Below are 17,135 nucleotides of genomic sequence, written 5' to 3'. Positions count from 1 at the left end.
ACTGCCCCATAGGGTTTCCAAGGAGCAGCTGGTGGATTTGAACTGCCAACCTTTTGGTTAGCAGCCGTAGCTCTTAACAAGTATGCCACCAAAGCTCCATAAAAGTAGCTGGGACTCCTCAAATATTGTTGTTATTATCTGCCTTTGAGTTGGCCCTTGACTCACGGCCACTGTATGTACAATGGGATCAGATCATTGTGATCCACGGGATTTTCATTGGCTGATTTTCAGTAGATCACCAGGCCTTTCTTCCTACTCTGTCTTAGTCTGAAAGCTTCACTGAAACCTGTCCATCACGAGTGACCCTACTGGTATTTGAAATCCTGTGATGGCTACCCGGAGGTTCACTGTCTGGGAATCAAACCCAGGTCTCCTGCATGGAAGGTGGGAATTCTACCACCGAACCACCACTGTCCCCTCAAGGAAGAATCCTTTTATAAATGAGGGGTGATATTTTGTGCCCAGGGTGACAAATTGGTTTACAAAGCTAATTCTGTTAGAAATAAGGGTTATTAGAATTTGTGAGGAAGACGTCATTCAAACTGAAGTGGTGGGGGACCATGGTCCTTTATTCCTGGATGCATATACAGAACTTAGCAAAATCACAGCCTCGTTGTTTATTCTTGGGGATATTTCTTGTATAAATTTTTGAAACACTTGAAATTAACCCCTGGGAGCTAAAGGTCAAGGTTTTACAGGATTTCTTTTAAGACGAATATTTAAGATTGAACGTGTCCAGTATTCTTATTAGGAGTCCCTTGGTGGCACAAATCGTTAAACCCCACTACTAGCTGGAAGGCTGGCGATTTAAACTCACCCAAGGTGCATCAGATGACAAGCCTGGTGATCTGCTTCTGAAAGGTCACAACCATTGGAAACACTACAGATCAGACAGATTTTAGACAGATATATGGATGGATAGATGGATGGACAGGCAGATGAAAGGATAGATGGATGGATGATGGATGGATGATAGGTGGATAGTGGATGGACAGATGGACGGATGGGCGGATGGACAGATGGACGGATGGATGGATATTTAGGTAGGTAGGAGATAAAGATAGCTGCCCTTGAGTTGACTCCAACTCAGTGAGATCTTATGTACAGCAGAAAAACATGCTGCCTGGTCCTGAGTCATCCTCATGATCACTGGCATTTGCAAGTCCATCCTTGTTCTGTTGTGACAATCCATCTCACCAAGGGTCTCCCTTACCCTTGCTGGCCCTCTACTTCACCAAACACAATGCTGTCCTTCAGCCATTGATCTCTCTTGATGATGTGTCTAAATTTAGCAAGCTAGTTGGCCAATCTTCTTGTATGACCTCATTAACGTAAGAAAGGAATAAGCTATTTCCAAACAGAATCATATCCACATGTCCAGGAGCCAAGCTTTCATATTTTTGGGGGGGGACATAATCCAATCCATAACAAAGTATTCAAAAACAGACAGAGCTGTGTAGACAACACCTTTCTTTCCAAACTCCAATTTCCAAAACGTAGGTGTTTAGCAATATTACATTCTTTTCTTCTCCCTTTTTCTTGCTTCCCACAGTCCCCTTCCCAAGCCCTGCTGCATTGTAGGAAGAAAACACCACATATATTTAATGAGTGTGTGATTTCTTTTTTCATTCCTATGGCTTTATTTTTTAGTGATAGAGAAAATTGGAGTGCAATTTATGTATATTCATCAGTACTCACTCTGCCTCCATAGGTGTCCATTAAGGTAAAATGAATGCTGTGTAAATTAATTAAATCTGAGCCAAAGCTGTATATTTTCATTTGATGAGGGTGCTTTAAGGGTCTGTGACTGATACATTATTAAAAGAATTAAGTTTGAGGTTAAATTAGTTCTTGAGCCTCCTCCAGGCTGATACCCTGTATTTTGCGTGTACAACTGGACAGGTTGACCAGCCTCCCTGAATAAATAAAGCTGTTACACCAGGGCTGGCCTGCTACTTGGAACATCTAGATACTCTTAGCTGCAGAGAAGGATGAAACACTCATTTAAAAATAAATGCAAATAAATTAATTTCCAAGACAAAGGAATTGCACTAATAGCTGAAGTAAACGTATGGCGGCAAAACTGTGTGATCAGGGAGTGTCTTGCCTTTTGAATGTTTGGGTTTGTCCATTATGTAGTTATCTAGGACTCACTTCAGCAGCGCAGGTTCAGACAATGCCCTCGGAGTAAAATGTTTTATTTTAACGACGTACTATGCACTCTGAAGGAACCTGGTGGTGCAACGGTGAAGCACTCGACTGCTAACTGAAAGGTTAGCAGTGTGACCTTCCCCAGCAGCTCTGCTGGAGAAAAGACTTGTCGATCTGTTTCTGTAGAAGATTATAGCCTGGAAAACACTGTGGGGTGATTCTTATTTTGTCACACGGGGCCACTATGAGTCGGAATTGACTCCATGGTACCCAGTGATAACAACATGTATTGTGCGTTAAATGCAAGCCAAAGATGCAGATCTTGAAATGCAATTTATCTTGGGTGGCTATCGCAACTTAGATGGAAAGATTTACTAGTAAATGGAGCTCCGCCGTGTTGTAGGCTGCAGTATGAGGATGGTTCAAGTGAACAGACTTACCATGTGTCTTAGTCACTTAGTGCCGCTGTAAAAAGCAGGTGGCTTCAATGAACAGAAGTTTATTTTCTAACAGTCTAAGAGGCTACAAGTCCAAATTCAGGGCACCAGCTTCAAGGGAAGGCTTTCTCTCTCTGTTAGCTCTGGGGAAAGGTCTTTGTCATCAATCTTCCTCAGCTCTAGGAGCTTCTCAGCACTGGGACGCTGGGCCCAAAGGACGTGCTATTCTCCATGCTCTTGTTTCTTGGTGGTATGCGGTCTACATGTCTCTCTGCTAACTTCTCTCTTTTATATCTCAAAAGAGATTGTCTCAAGACACAATCCAACCTTGCAATTGAGTCCCGCCTCATTAACATAATTGCCACCTACCCCACCTCATTAACATCATGGAGGTTGTATTTACAACACATAGGAAAATCACATTAGATGAGAAAATGGTAGACAACCACACAATACTGGGGAATCACGGCCTAGACAAGTTGACACATATTCTATCCATAACAACATGCTACCCCTCTGAGTTGTGATGGCTTGTTTGTTACTGCACCATCTCTGTCCTAGCCTGACTAACACAAACCAGTCCTGGCACATGGTAACTGCCTTCTCATTGTTAACAATTATAACTTGCTGCCCTTCACTTGGAGGGAGCTCTGGTGGCACAGTGGTTAAATGCTTGGCTGCTAACTAAAAGTTCGGCTGTTTGAAACCACCAGCCACTGAGCAGGAGAAAGATGTGGCAGTCCACTTCTGTAACTATTACAGTCTTGGAACCTCTATGCGGCAGTTCTACTCTGTCCTACAGGGTTGTTATGGGAATCATCTTGACAGCAACAGGTTTCTTGGTTTGTCTCCTGGCCTCCTTATTGCAGAAATGAGGTTCAGTGTGGCCTAAAGCTTGGGTCTGGTAAGGGCTGCTGATTTGTTTTGCCTAGTCTTAAAGTTTTAAAAAAGCAAAGATGTCACTTTGATGACTAAGGTGTGCCTGACCCAAGCCATGGTCTTTTCAATGGCCTCATATGTGTGCGAACACTGGGCAATGAAAAAAAAAGTCAGAAGAAGAATCAGTGCATTTGTGTGTCATGTTGATGAAGAATATTGAACATACCGTGGACTGCCATATGAACGAACAAATCAGTCTTAGAAAGAAATCCAACCAGCCTGCTCCTTGGAAGTGAAATGGAGAGACTTTGGCTCACTTACTTTGGACACGTCATCAGGAAAGTCCAGTCACTGGAAAAGAACATCCTGGTTCGTAAAGTACAGGGTCAGCCAAAAAGAGGGAGCCCCTCCATGAGATGGGGTAACACAGTAGCCTTCACGTTGGACTCCAACATACCAGTGATGATGAAGGTGGCACAGGAATGGGCAGCATTTCATTCTGTCATATGTGGGGTCACCATGAGTCGGAGGCAGCTCAGCAGCAACTAACAACAAAAACAACAAAATCATATTATCGCCACCTAATGAAGCTTTCACCTAATGTTCAGCTAGATACACGGAGAGCATCAAGACAGCTTACTCAGCTCAGTTAGCGACATCACAATCTCAGTAGGAACTCAGGGACTCTGAGACACCCCCACCTCTCGCCCAGAGAAGCATGCAGTGACTACTTCTGGACAGCTGTATTTCTAGCTGCTTTTCCAGGAGTCAAAGTTTACACCCTTAGACACATCTGTTGGTGTTCCCCATCCACTACCCCTTGTCTGGCTGTAACGAGCTTGTCCTCCTTGGGGCTCATCTCACTTCCCTCAACATCATGTTTTCAGCCATAAAAAAAACCCATTCTGAGTCGATTCTGACTCATAGTGACCCTGTAGGACAGAGTAGAACTTCCCCATGGGGTTTCCAAGGAGTGGCTGGTGGATTTGAACCACTGACCTTTTGGTTGGCAGCTTAACCACTGTGCCACCAGGGCTTCCCCTTGCACCCTAAGATCCTGCTTCTCAGGGTTTGCATGTGAGGTTCCCCAGCACACAAACATTCTCACCTTCTCCCTGAGACAGCTCTCCTTCTCCCCTTTTTCCTTCATATAACTGACATTCACCCTGAGCTTGTGTGGATGTTTCTCCCTTGCCTGTGTCCAGCGTGCACGTCCTTTGCAAGCTTCCACAGATGCTCCCTGCCCTTATGTCTACGACAGCTTCGCCCCGCATTGTTGTAGCAGCTGGATTATTTCCCTGTTCACCCTTGTCTTAGTCTCCGTGTGCTGTTGTAACAAAAATACCACAAGTGGGAGGCTTTAACAAACAGAAATTTGTGTTCTCACAGTTGGGGAGGCTAGAAGCCTGAATTCAGGGCACTGCCTCTAGGAGAAGGCTGTCTCTCTGCTGGTGCTGGGGAAGGTCCTTGTCTCTTTCAGCTTCTATACCTGGTTCCTTGGGGATCTCCACATGACATCTGTCTTTCCTCATCTGTGCTTGTTTGTGTACCACATCTGCTCTTTTTATGTCTCAGAAGTGATTCGTTTAAGACACACCCTACACTGATATGACCTTATTCACATAACAAAGAAAACCCTATCCTTAGATGGGATTTCATTTATAAGCATAGGGGTTAGAATTTGCAAGACCAATTACGTCTTGATTGCAAATACCTTCTTTATACACATGGGCCTTGCCAGATGGAATGCACACAAATAAAATTGACTACATCTGTGGAAAGAGGCGATGAAAAAGCTCAATATCGTCAGTCAGAACAAGGCCAGGGGCCAACTATGGAACAGACCATCAATTGCTCATGTGCAAGTTCAAGCTGAAACTGAAGAAAATCAGAGCAAGTACACGAGAGTCAAAATATGACCTTGAACACATCCCACCTGAATTTAGAGTTTATCTGAAGAATAGATTTGACTCACTGAACACTAGTGACTGAAGACCAGATGAGTTTGGAATGACATCAAGGACATCAGACATGAAGAAAGCAAGAGGTCATTGAAAAGACAGGAAAGAAAGAAAAGACCAAGACGGATGTCAGAGGAGACTATGAAACTTGCTCTCCAACATCGGCTAAAGCAAAAGGAAGAATTGATTAAGTAAAAGAACTGAACAGACGATTTCAAAGGGTCTCTTGAAAAGACAAAGTAAAATATTGTAATGACGTGCGAAGAGCTGGAGATGGAAAACCAAAAGGGAAGAACACACTCGGCGTTTCTCAAGCTGAAAGAACTGAAGAAAAAATTCAAACCTCGAGTTGCAATAGTGAAGGATTCTATGGGGAAAATGTTAAATGACGCAGGAAGCATCAAAAGAACATGGATGAAATACATAGAGTCATTATACCAAAAAGAATTAGTCGATGTTCAATGATTTCAAAAGGTAGCATATGATCAGGAACCAATGGTACTGAAGGAAGAAGTCCAAGTGCTCTGAAGGCATTGGCAAAAAAGAAGGCACTAGGAATTGATGGAATATCAATTGAAACGTTTCAACAAACAGATGCAGCACTGGAAGTGCTCACTTGTCTATGCCAAGAAATATGGAAGACAGCTTCCTGGCCAACTGACTGGAAGAGATCCATATTTATGCCTATTCCCAAGAAAAATGATCCAACCAAATGTGGAAATTATGGAACAATATCATTAATATCACATGCAAACAAATTTTGCTGAAGATCATTCAAAAGTGGCTGCAGCAGTATATCGACAGGTTACTACCCAAATTTCAGGCCAGATTCAGAAGAGGATGTGGAACCAGGGATATCACTGCTGTTGTCAGACGGGTCGTGGGTGAAAGAAGAGAATACCAGAAGGATGTTTCCCTGTGTTTCATTGACTATTCAAAGGCATCCGACTGTGAGAATCAGAACAAATTATGGATAACATTGCGAAGAATTGAAATTCCAGAACACTTAATTGTGCTCATGAGGAACCTGTACATAGATGAAGAGGCAGTTGTTCGGACAGAACAAGGGGATACTGAGTATTTTAAAGTCAGGAAAGGTGTGTGCCAGGGTTGCATTCTTTCACCATACCTATTTAATCTGTATGCTGAGAAAATAATACGAGAAGCTGGACTATATGAAGAAGATCGGGGCATCAGGTTTGGAGGAAGACTCATTTATAACCTGTGATATGCAGATGATACAACCTTCCTTGCTAAAAGTGAAGAGGACTTGAAGCACTTACTAATGAAGATCAAAGACCACAGCCTTCAGTATGCATTGCACCTCAACATAAAGAAAACAAAAATCCTCACAAGTGGACCAGGAAGCAACATCATGATAAACGGAGAAAAGATTGAAGTTGTCAAGGATTTCATTTTACTTGGATCCACAATCAGCACCCATGGAAACAACACTCAGGAAATCAAAAGACACATTGCATTGGGGAAATCTGCAGCAAAAGACCTCTTTAAAGTGTTGAAAAGCAAAGATGTCACCTTGAAGACTAAGGTGGGTTTGACCTAAGCCATGGTATTTTCGATCATTTCATATGCATGTGAAAGCCGGACAATCAATAAGGAAGACCAAAGAAGAATTGAAGCCTATGAACTGTGGTGTTGGAGAAGAATATTGGATATACCATGGACTGCCAATAGAACAAACAAATCTGTCTTGTAAGAAGTACAACCAGAATGCGCCTTAGAAGCAAGGATGGCGAGACTGCGTCTTACATACTTTGGACTTGTTATCAGGAGGGATCAATCCCTGAAGAAGGACATCACGCTTGGCAAAGTACAGGGTCAGTAAAAAAGAGGAAGACCCTCAATGAGGTAGATTGACACAGTGGCTGCAACAATGGGCTCAAGTATAATAACAATTGTAATGATGGTGCAGGACCAGGCAGTGTGTTTGGTTCTGTTGTGCATAGGGCTGCTGTGAGTTGGAACTGACTTGACCACACCTAATAACAGAACAACAACAGTGATGATGTCATCACCTCCATGATGAGCTTTGATATCAAAGATAATCTAAGAATTTCTGTCATTTAGTAGATCAATTTTTAATTGAACTATCGGTGGTTCGCGTATTCAAGGATGCTGTATGAGGGTAAGTAGTACAGAAAAGTGTTTTAGAGATGGTAATTACCAACTCTATTAGTGTGATGGTTAAAGTTGTGTGTCACCTTAGCTGGGCCATGACTTTCAGTGGTTTGGCAGTTATGACGTAGTTGGGCAGTCGTACGATGATGTGATCACCTCCATGATGAGATTCGATATAACATGATCACCTCCATGGTGGGATCTGCGGTGAGCAGCTGATTAGTGGAAAGGGAGTTTCCTTGGGAATGTGGCCTGCATCCAGTCTAGGTAGACTTCCTGGCAAGGCTCAAAGTTTTCGCTCACTCTGAATCCCTCAGCTGCCTCCTGTTGGTCTGATCTCTGGCTCTTGTGACTTGAGCTAGCAACTTACCTGCTGTCTTGCCAGCTGATCTTGGCATTCATCACCCTCTGCAGCCTGTGATCCAGAGCCCTGCTCTCTGGCCTTTCGACCTTGGGTTTGCCAGGCCCTGCAGCTGTGTGAATCAGGAGAAGCCTGTATCCTGGCCCATTAGAGCTATGATAAGATTTGGCCAGTGAAAAACATTGTTTCATGAAGTCAGTGAACAATGAATGAAATGCCGTCAGAAGAAGAACAAGTAAGCCAAGACTAGAAGCTGGGACAGAGAGTGCTCAGTCTGAATACTATGTTATGTCTGAACGGGAGGCATAGCATACACAGAGAAGACTAAATTTGTGAAGTACTGGCCCAGTGGTTAAGAACTCGGCTGCTAACCAAAAGGTCGGTCCTTCAAATCCATCAGCAGCTACTTGGAAACCCTATGACACAGTTCTACTCTGTCCTATAGGGTCTACAAGTTGGAATTGATGCCCACAGGTGTGTGTGTGTATGTGTGTGTATGTGTGTGTATGTGTGTGTGGGCTAGTTGCTGCGAAGTCATTTCCAACTCATTGTGACCCCATGTGTTTCAGAGTAGAACCACATTCCATATGGTTTTCAATAGCTGATCTTTCAGACGTAGATTGACTAGACTTTCTTCCTAGGTGCCTTTGGGTAGACTTGAACCACCAATCTTCTGGTTAGCAGCTATCTCAGTTATCTGGTGCTGCTACAACAGAAATACCACAAGTGAATGTCTCTAATGAAGAGAAATTTATGCTGTCATAATCCAGGAGGCTAGAACTGTGGACCCTATGGTTAGCAGCCGTAGCACTTAACCACCATGCCACCAGGGTTTCTAGCCGCATGATATTCGGAGCCGTATCACAGTCACATCCTTTTATTTGTGAAAGACCCCCACTGATTGCCCTTGTCATCGAAAACAAGAACTTAACAAAAATCAAGTTCTGACTTTTGCTTTGCGTGTCCAAGGAAGGCTGACACCACCTGACTGTCAGTGGAGGCTTGAGTGTTGCTGTCATGCTGAATAGTTTTCTGAGGAGCTTCCAGACCAGATGGACTAGGAAGAAAGGCCTGGCAATCTGCATGCAAAAATCAGCCAGTGAAAACCCTGTGGATCACAATAGCTCCATTTGCAACCCATCATGGGGCTGGTACAGGACCAGCCAGCGCTTTGTTTTGCCGTGTTTGGGATCCCTGTGAGTTGGGGGCCAACTCGACGGCAGCTAGCAACAACAGGAGCATTCAAGGAACGAAGATAAAAGATATGTAGATGTCATTGTGGGCTGCCGTCGAGTCATCCCCCGACTCATGGAGACCCTATATATTACAGAGTAGAACTACTCCACAGCCTTCTCTTGGCTGTAATATTTACCAAAGTAGATCACAGGCCTTTCTTCCACAGAACCTGTGGGTGAGTTCAAATAGCCACTCTTTAAGTTAGCCAAAAAATAAAAAATCAAACCTGTTGCCATTGAGTCGATTCTGACTCATCGTAACCCTATAGGACAGAGTAGAACTGCCCCATAGAGTTTCCAAGGAGTGCCTGGTGGATTCGAATTACCAACCTTTTGGTTAGAAGCTGTAGCACTTACCCACTGAGCCACCAAGTTTCCTTTAAGTTAGCAGCTGATGGCAAATCATTTGTACCACTCAGCCTCCTCTGATAAAAGATAAACCTTGTGTAATTATAGATAACAACTACGTCCCCTTTGGGAAAGCAAGCACATAATTAAAATCTGAACTGTTACCTAGTGTTATAATGGAACAACGGGATTATTGAAGGGCCAAAACCTTTTTCTTTTTTGTAATGGGAAGCGTTTGCTTCCTTGTTTTTCTTGCTTCACTCTCCCATTGGCTGCCCCCACTACCTGCCCACATTTTTTCCCAGAAAGATGCCAGAAACAAACAAACAAAAAAACCAAACCCACAGCCATCTAGTCCTTTCTGACTCATAGCTACCGTGTAGGACAGGGTAGAACTGCCCCATAGTGTTTCCAAGGCTGCGATTTTCTTTTTATCAAACTTCAGATGAAGCCTTACAGAACAAACTAGCTTCTCCTTAAACATTTAGCGCACATATTCTTTTATGACATTGGTTAACACGCCCATGACTTGTCAACATTCTCCCTTCTCAACCTTGGGTTCCCTATTACCAGCTTTCCTGTCCCCTCCTGACTTCCATTTCCTGCCCCAGGGCTGGTGCTCCTCTTCAGTCTCATTTTGTTTTATGGCTCTGTGTAATGTTTGGCTGAAGGGTGAGCCTTAGGAGTGACTTCATTATTGAGCCAAAAGGGTGTCTGAGAGCCATACTCTCAGGGTTTCTCCAGTCTGTCAGGCCAGCAAGTCTGGTGATTTTTTTTCAAATTAGAATTTTGTTCTACATTTTTCTTCATTTCTGCCTGGACCCCTGTACTGTGATCCCCGTCAGAGCAGTCAGTGGTGGTTGCCGGGTCCATCTAGCTTTACTGGACTCAATCTGGTGGAGGCCGTGGTAGATGCTCCCCTGGACTTTCCTTTTTTTATAATTTCTATTGTGCTTTAAGGGAAAGTTTACAAATCAAGTCAGTCTCTCACACAAAAACCCATATACACCTTGCTACACACTTCATATTACTCTCCCTAATGAGATAGCCCACTCTCTCCCTCCACTGTCTCGTTGCATGTCCATTTCACTAGCTTCTAACCCCCTCCACCCTCTCATCTCCCTTCCAGGTAGGAGATGCTAACATAGTCTCAAGTATCCACCTGATCCAAGAAGCTCACTCATCACCAGCATCCCTCTCCAACCCGTTGTCCAGTACAATCCATGTCTGAAGAGTTGGCTTCAGGAATGGTGCCTGTCCTGGGCCAACAGAAGGCCTGGGGGCCATGACCACCGGGGATCTTCTAGTCTCAACCATATCATTAAGTCTGGTCTTATAAGAATTTGGGGTCTGCATCCCACTGCTTTCCTGCTCCCTCAGGGGTTCCCTGTTGTGTTCCCTGTCAGTGCAGTCATCGGTTGTAGCCAGGCACTATCTAGTTCTGGTCTCAGGATGATGTAGTCTCTGGTTCACGTGACCCTTTCTGTCTCTTGGGCTTGTAATTACTTTGTGTCCTTGGTGTTCTTCATTCCCCTTTGATCCAGGTGGGTTGAGACCAATTGATGCATCTTAGATGGCTGCTCACTAGCGTTTAAGACCCCAGATGCCACCCTTCAAAGTGGGATGCAGAATGTTTTCTTAATAGGTTTTATTATGCCAATTGACTTAGATGTCCCCTGAAACCATGGTCCCCAGACTCCTGCCCCTGCTACACTGGCCTTCGACGCATTCAGTTTATTCAGGCTTCTTTGCTTTTGGTTTCGTCCAGTTGTGCTGCCCTCGCCTGTATTGTGTGCTGTCTTTCCCTTCACCTAAAGTAGTTCCTATCTACTATCTAGTTAGTGAATGCCCCTCTCCCACCCTCTTTCCCTCCCCCTTCTCGTAACAACAAAAGAATGTTTTCTTCTCGGCTCAAACAGTTTCTCAAGTTATTATAATAGTGGTCTTATACAATATTTGTCCTTTTGCAACTGACTAATTTCACTCAGCATAATGCCTTCCAGTTTCCTCCATGTGATGAAATGTTTCACAGATTCCTTGCTGTTCTTTATCAATGCATAGTATTCCATTGTGTGAATGTTCCATAATTTATTTATCCATTCACCTGTTGATGCGCAACTCAGTTGCTTCCATGTTTTTGCTATTGTGAACAGTGCTGCAATAATCACGGGTTTGCATATATCTGTTCATTTAAAGGCCCTTATTTCTCTAGGATATATTCCAAGGAGTGGGATTGCTGGATCGTATGGTAGTTCTATTTCTACCTTTTTTTTTTTAATAATTTTTATGTGCTTTGAGTGAAAGTTTACAAATCAAATCAGTTTCTCACACAAAAACCCATATTCTGTCTTTATTTTAAGAAACTGATATCGTTATGACTTTGCAAAACAAACTTTCCAGTTGAGAGATGCTGCTATTGCTATATCCATTATGGGTGTTGAAGAATTTTGCAAAGAAAAAAATACACATTTTATAAATCTTGCATACGATAGTAATTATATTTTCCTTTTCATTTCAGATCAGTCAGGTATAAATAGCCTCACATTCACCGTGACTCACGACGTGGCTCGTCTGGTCCTGTGCAAAGCGAGCCAAAACGTGTCGTAAGATTGAGTATACCCTTGAATTTGTGTCAAGGTCTTTGAGATTGCTCTCACTGCTGACGGATATTGGCAATAGTCCAATTAACTTTGAAGACATGGCATCAAAGACCAGAAAGAGAGTGCACAAATTTTTAAGTATTTCAAAATGAAACCCGTGGTGTTCTATGAAGGGCCTGGCGACAAACATCATAGGATAAACTAATAAAATTATTTCTCACTACATTGTAAACACTATTCCTTTTAATTACCTCACAACTGAAGAAGAAATTACATGGTCCAAATAAAATTTCTTTTTTTACTTACTCATTTTCAAACATAAAATTTTGTGTTAACTTTCAAATTCGAACGTAAATTTTATTTTATAAATTTTACTGGTTTCATAAATTTTCCTTATTTTCCATTATTTAAATGTATTGGCTATGGACATGTTATCAGGAGGGATCAGTCCCTGGAGAAGCATATCTTGCTTGGTAAAGTAGAGGGTCAGCAAAAAAGTGGAAGGCCCTCAACAGCGTGGACTGACACAGTGGCTGTAACAATGGGCTCAAGTATACAATTATTGTGAGGACGGCACAGGACTGGGCAGTGTTTCGTTCTGTTGTACTTAGGGTTCCTGTGAGTCAGAACCTACTCGAAAGCACCTAACAACAATAGTGGCAGAACAGAAATTTTTTTTAAATGCCATAATATGGATATACCATGTAAAATGAAATGGCAACATCTAACTAGAGTGCAAAAAATGAAAACCTGAGAAGATGAAAAGAAAATAATTTGTGAATCCCTAAAGACAATTCCAGAATTAACTCCCTTTTTAAAACATAATGAAGGAGAAGAGAGTTCTTTCCTTGAACACTTGAGTTTAGTGGGTGCAGATCATTGTACTTGCACCAATGGTTCTGAAATTACAAATAGCAATACAACTGTAACAGAATTTGTTCCAAATTCTGCATGCATTCCTTGAGGTAGTAAAAAATTAATAATGGTGTAGAAAGTGAAACGATCTTAGCATCTGAAATTGTTGCATCTGCAGACCACGAAAATAACAGAAACACAGATCCTACTTTGGGGAATAACTTTTCTTGTAATGATGTAAATTATCAGAATGAAAGAAGGCCAAGTGATTGTCAGCATCACAGTGGTCCATTTGAAAATTCATGCCAAAATTTTCTGGGTGGTAAACAAATATCTGTAGCCAGAAGATATTTCTAGGGTGCAAAGCTAGTAGTAGAAATTATGAGAGGGAGTGGCTACCGTCTTCTCCATCAGTGGGTTCTGCATATTGTTTTGTTTGCAAACTATTCAGTCCTAAATCATTTAATTCCTGATTTGCTAAGAGTGGATTTAGCAACTGGCACAACTCAAATATGATCGATAAACATGAAAACAGTTCAATGCACAGAAGTTGTATGTTGTCGTATTTAAACTGAAGACATGGCTTTGGCTTAACTCATGGACTAGAAACATAAATTAACGAAGATTGTCAATACTGGAAACTCATTTTGCAATGCATTATTGTTGTCATTCTAACAATCGCTGAATTCGGACCACCGTTTTGAAGAAGAAATGAAGTGTTTGGGTTACCACAAAATGGAAATTTTGGGGGTTTACTTGAACTTGTTGTTCAGTTTGATGCACTTTTAGTAGGTCAGATCTCAAAATATAATAACACAGGAAAGCAACCCATCGTATGTCTACAAAAATGTGTGAGAAATTAATAAATGTAAAAAGTGATAAAGTTTGATCAACTATTTTCAGCAAAATAAGTATAGCTCAATCCTTCAGTTTATCAGTAGATTCCACTCATGATCTTTCTCATATAGAGCAGCTAAGTATTGTTTTAAGATACATATCTACAAGAGATGGAAAAACCTATTGAGTGATTTGTTACAATTACTAGCTTAAAAATTCATACCAGTGAAGGAGTGGCAAATCAAGTACTTCACTATGTATGCAAAGTTTACAAAATCAGTTTTTCTAAGTGCAGAGGCCAGTCCTATGACAATTCTGCCAGTATGTCAGGGTATTATAAAGATATGCAACAGAAAGTTTTAGAACGTAATGAATATGCCATTTTCTAGCCACATTCTATTCATTCACTTAATCTTGTAGGACATAGCTCAGTAGATGGTTGTCCAGATATAGTTGAGTTTTTTCTACTGTTCAGTTACTCTACATATTTTTTGCCTCCTCTACTTACCAATGGACAGTTTTTAAAACATATTTAGACAATGGCTGAGTATTAAAACGTCTTTCTAATACTTGTTGGAATGCACATATTGTAGCAACAAGTGCAAGTCTGAAATCCTACGCTAAGATTCTAGATGCCTTAGAAAGCATTGCTGAAGACCAGACACAAAAAAAAGGGATTCCAAAAAAGAATGTGAAAACATTACCAACAAAATGCAAACAATGGAGTATGTACTTATGATGGTTATGTAAGATAATATATTGAAATACCATGGCTTGGGTCAGGTACACCTTAGCCCTCAGATTGATGTCTTTGCTTTTTAGCACTTTAAAGAGATCTTTTGCAGCAGATTTGCCCAATGCAATGCATCATTTGATCGTTTGATTTCTGGACTGCTGCTTCCATGGATGTTGATTGTGATGCTCCCCCAAAATATGTGTCAACGTGGCTACACCATGGTTCCCTGTATTATGCGATTGTCCATCATTTTGTCATCTGATGTGATTCTCCAATGTGTTGTAAATCTTACCTCTATGATATTAATGAGGCAGGATTAGAGGCAGTTACTATAGTGAGGCTGGACTCAATCTATAAGATGAGGTTGTTTCTTGAGTCGATCTCCTTTGAGATATAAAAGAGAGAATTGAGCAGAGAGTCATACCACCAAGAAAGCAAAGCTGGTAGTAGAGTGCATCCTCTGGACCCGGGGTTACTGTGATAAGAAGCTCCAAGACCAGGAGAAGATTGATGAGAAGTACCTTCCACCAGAGCCTACAGAGAGAGAAAACCTTCCCCTGGAGCTAATGTCCTGAATTTGAACTTATCCCTTACTAGACTGTGAGAGAATAAACTTCCCTTTGTTAAAACCATCTTCTTGTAGCATTTCTCTCATAGCAGCACTAGATAACTAAGGTAACCTCTAAAAACAAAAACCAAACCAGTTGCCCTGGAGTCGAGCCTGACTCATGGTGACCCCATGTGTGTCAGAGTAGAACTGGGCTCTGTAGGGTTTTCAGTGGCTGATTTTTCAGAAGTAGATTACCAGTCCTTTTTTCTAGGTTCCTCTGGGTGGACTCAAATCTCCAGCCTTTGATTTAGCATCCAACTTCCTTAGCTGTTTAAACCATCCAGGGACTCCATAGATATTAGGAATCAAAAAAAATATCAAAACTTTTTGCTTTCCAGTGGATTCTGACTCATGGCTCCCCATGTGTATCAGAGTAGAACTGTGCTCCATAGAGTTTTCAGTGGCTGGTTTTTCAGAAGTAGATCACCAAGCCATTATTTCATGGCACCTCTGAGTAGGCTTGAATTTCCCACCTTTGTGTTACCAGCTGAATGCTTAACCATTTGCTCCACTCAGGGACTCCACTTGGAGCCATTAAGTGGGTGGTAATTTGTTATGACAACAATAATGATAATACCCAGCTTGCACAGTTTATGAAGCCCTTCTTGTTGTTAGTTGCCCTCAGATCATTCCGAATCATGGTGAAGAACTGGCCTCCAAAGGGTTTTCAATGGCTGTGAACTTTTAGAGGCAGATTGCCAGGTCTTTCTTCCAAGGCACCTCTGGGTTGATTTGAACCACCAACTTTTCGGCCACTAGTCAAGAATGTAAACATTTGCACCACTCAGAGACTCCTATGAAGCCCTTGAAGTAACAAATTAATTGGTAAACTATTGAGGGAGCTGAGATTCTCTTAGTTCAATGCTGGAAATGTCAACATTTCCTCCTGGAACTTTAAGCTGGTAGGAAGGTTACGAAAGGCCAATTTAGAGAACTGACCTGGAGTTATTTCAAATGGTTTTTATTGCCCTTGTAAGCAACTCTTCTGGATAAAGTACTACTTTTGTCAAAGACCCAACTCAAAACCAGCCAGGGTGACATCCGAGGACAATTTCCAGACCTAATTTACCCACAGAGCCTTCACCTTAGAAAAAAAAAAAAAAAATAGAGCACGTCATAAATCTCCCCCATCCTCAAAGGTCCAAGACTCTAGTGGAAGCTCTTTGTGCTTACCGTTGATATTGCAACTCACAGTATCACTTACAGAAAATTAGCTCTACCTCTACAGACTGGAGGGTTGATTTTTACTCCCCCCTGGGGTTGCCTTGTGCTTCTCTCAGCCAGTCCTCTTCTGCCTGCTTAGGCTCAGCCAGTTAATGCCCCATCAATATTCAAATTTCATTGTCTTTTTCTGCTTTTGTTCTCAACAGGATCCTTTAGCCCCAAAGAAAAGTGCTCAACTTTTGGTTCACTGCTAAGCTGTTGTTATTGGGTGTTTTGGAGTTGATTCCAACTCACAGGAACCCCATGTGAGAGAATACAACTGCCCTATTGGGTTTCCTAGGTTGTCATCTTTCCTTTGGAGATATTATCAGGAGGGGCCAGTGCCTGGAGAAGGACGTGTTTTGTAAGGTAGAGGGTCAGTGAAAGAGAGGAAAGTCCTCAACAAGATGGATTAACACAGTGGCTACAACAATGGACTCAAGCATAACAACGTTTGTGAGGATGGCACAGGACTGGCAGTGTTTCTTTCTGTTGCACATAGGGTCGCTATGAGTCCGAAGTGCTTCGACGGCACTGAATAACAATTGTCTTCACAGGAGCAGATAGCTAGGCCTTTCTCCCTTGTAGCCACATGGTGAGTTTGAACTGCCAACCTTTTTGTTAGCAGCCGAGTGCTTAACTGTTATGCCTCCAGAGGTCCTTCACTGCTAACCAAAAAGAAACCAAACCTGTTGCAGTCCAGTCAATTCCACTCATAGCGACCCTAAGGATTCAAACTGCCAACATTTTGGTTAGCAGCTGCAGCTCTTAACCACTACGCCA

The sequence above is a fragment of the Loxodonta africana genome, unplaced genomic scaffold (genome assembly GCF_030014295.1).
Source record: "Loxodonta africana isolate mLoxAfr1 unplaced genomic scaffold, mLoxAfr1.hap2 scaffold_184, whole genome shotgun sequence".
Taxonomy (NCBI): Eukaryota; Metazoa; Chordata; class Mammalia; order Proboscidea; family Elephantidae; genus Loxodonta; species Loxodonta africana.
Note: the sequence above shows the minus strand (reverse complement) of the source record.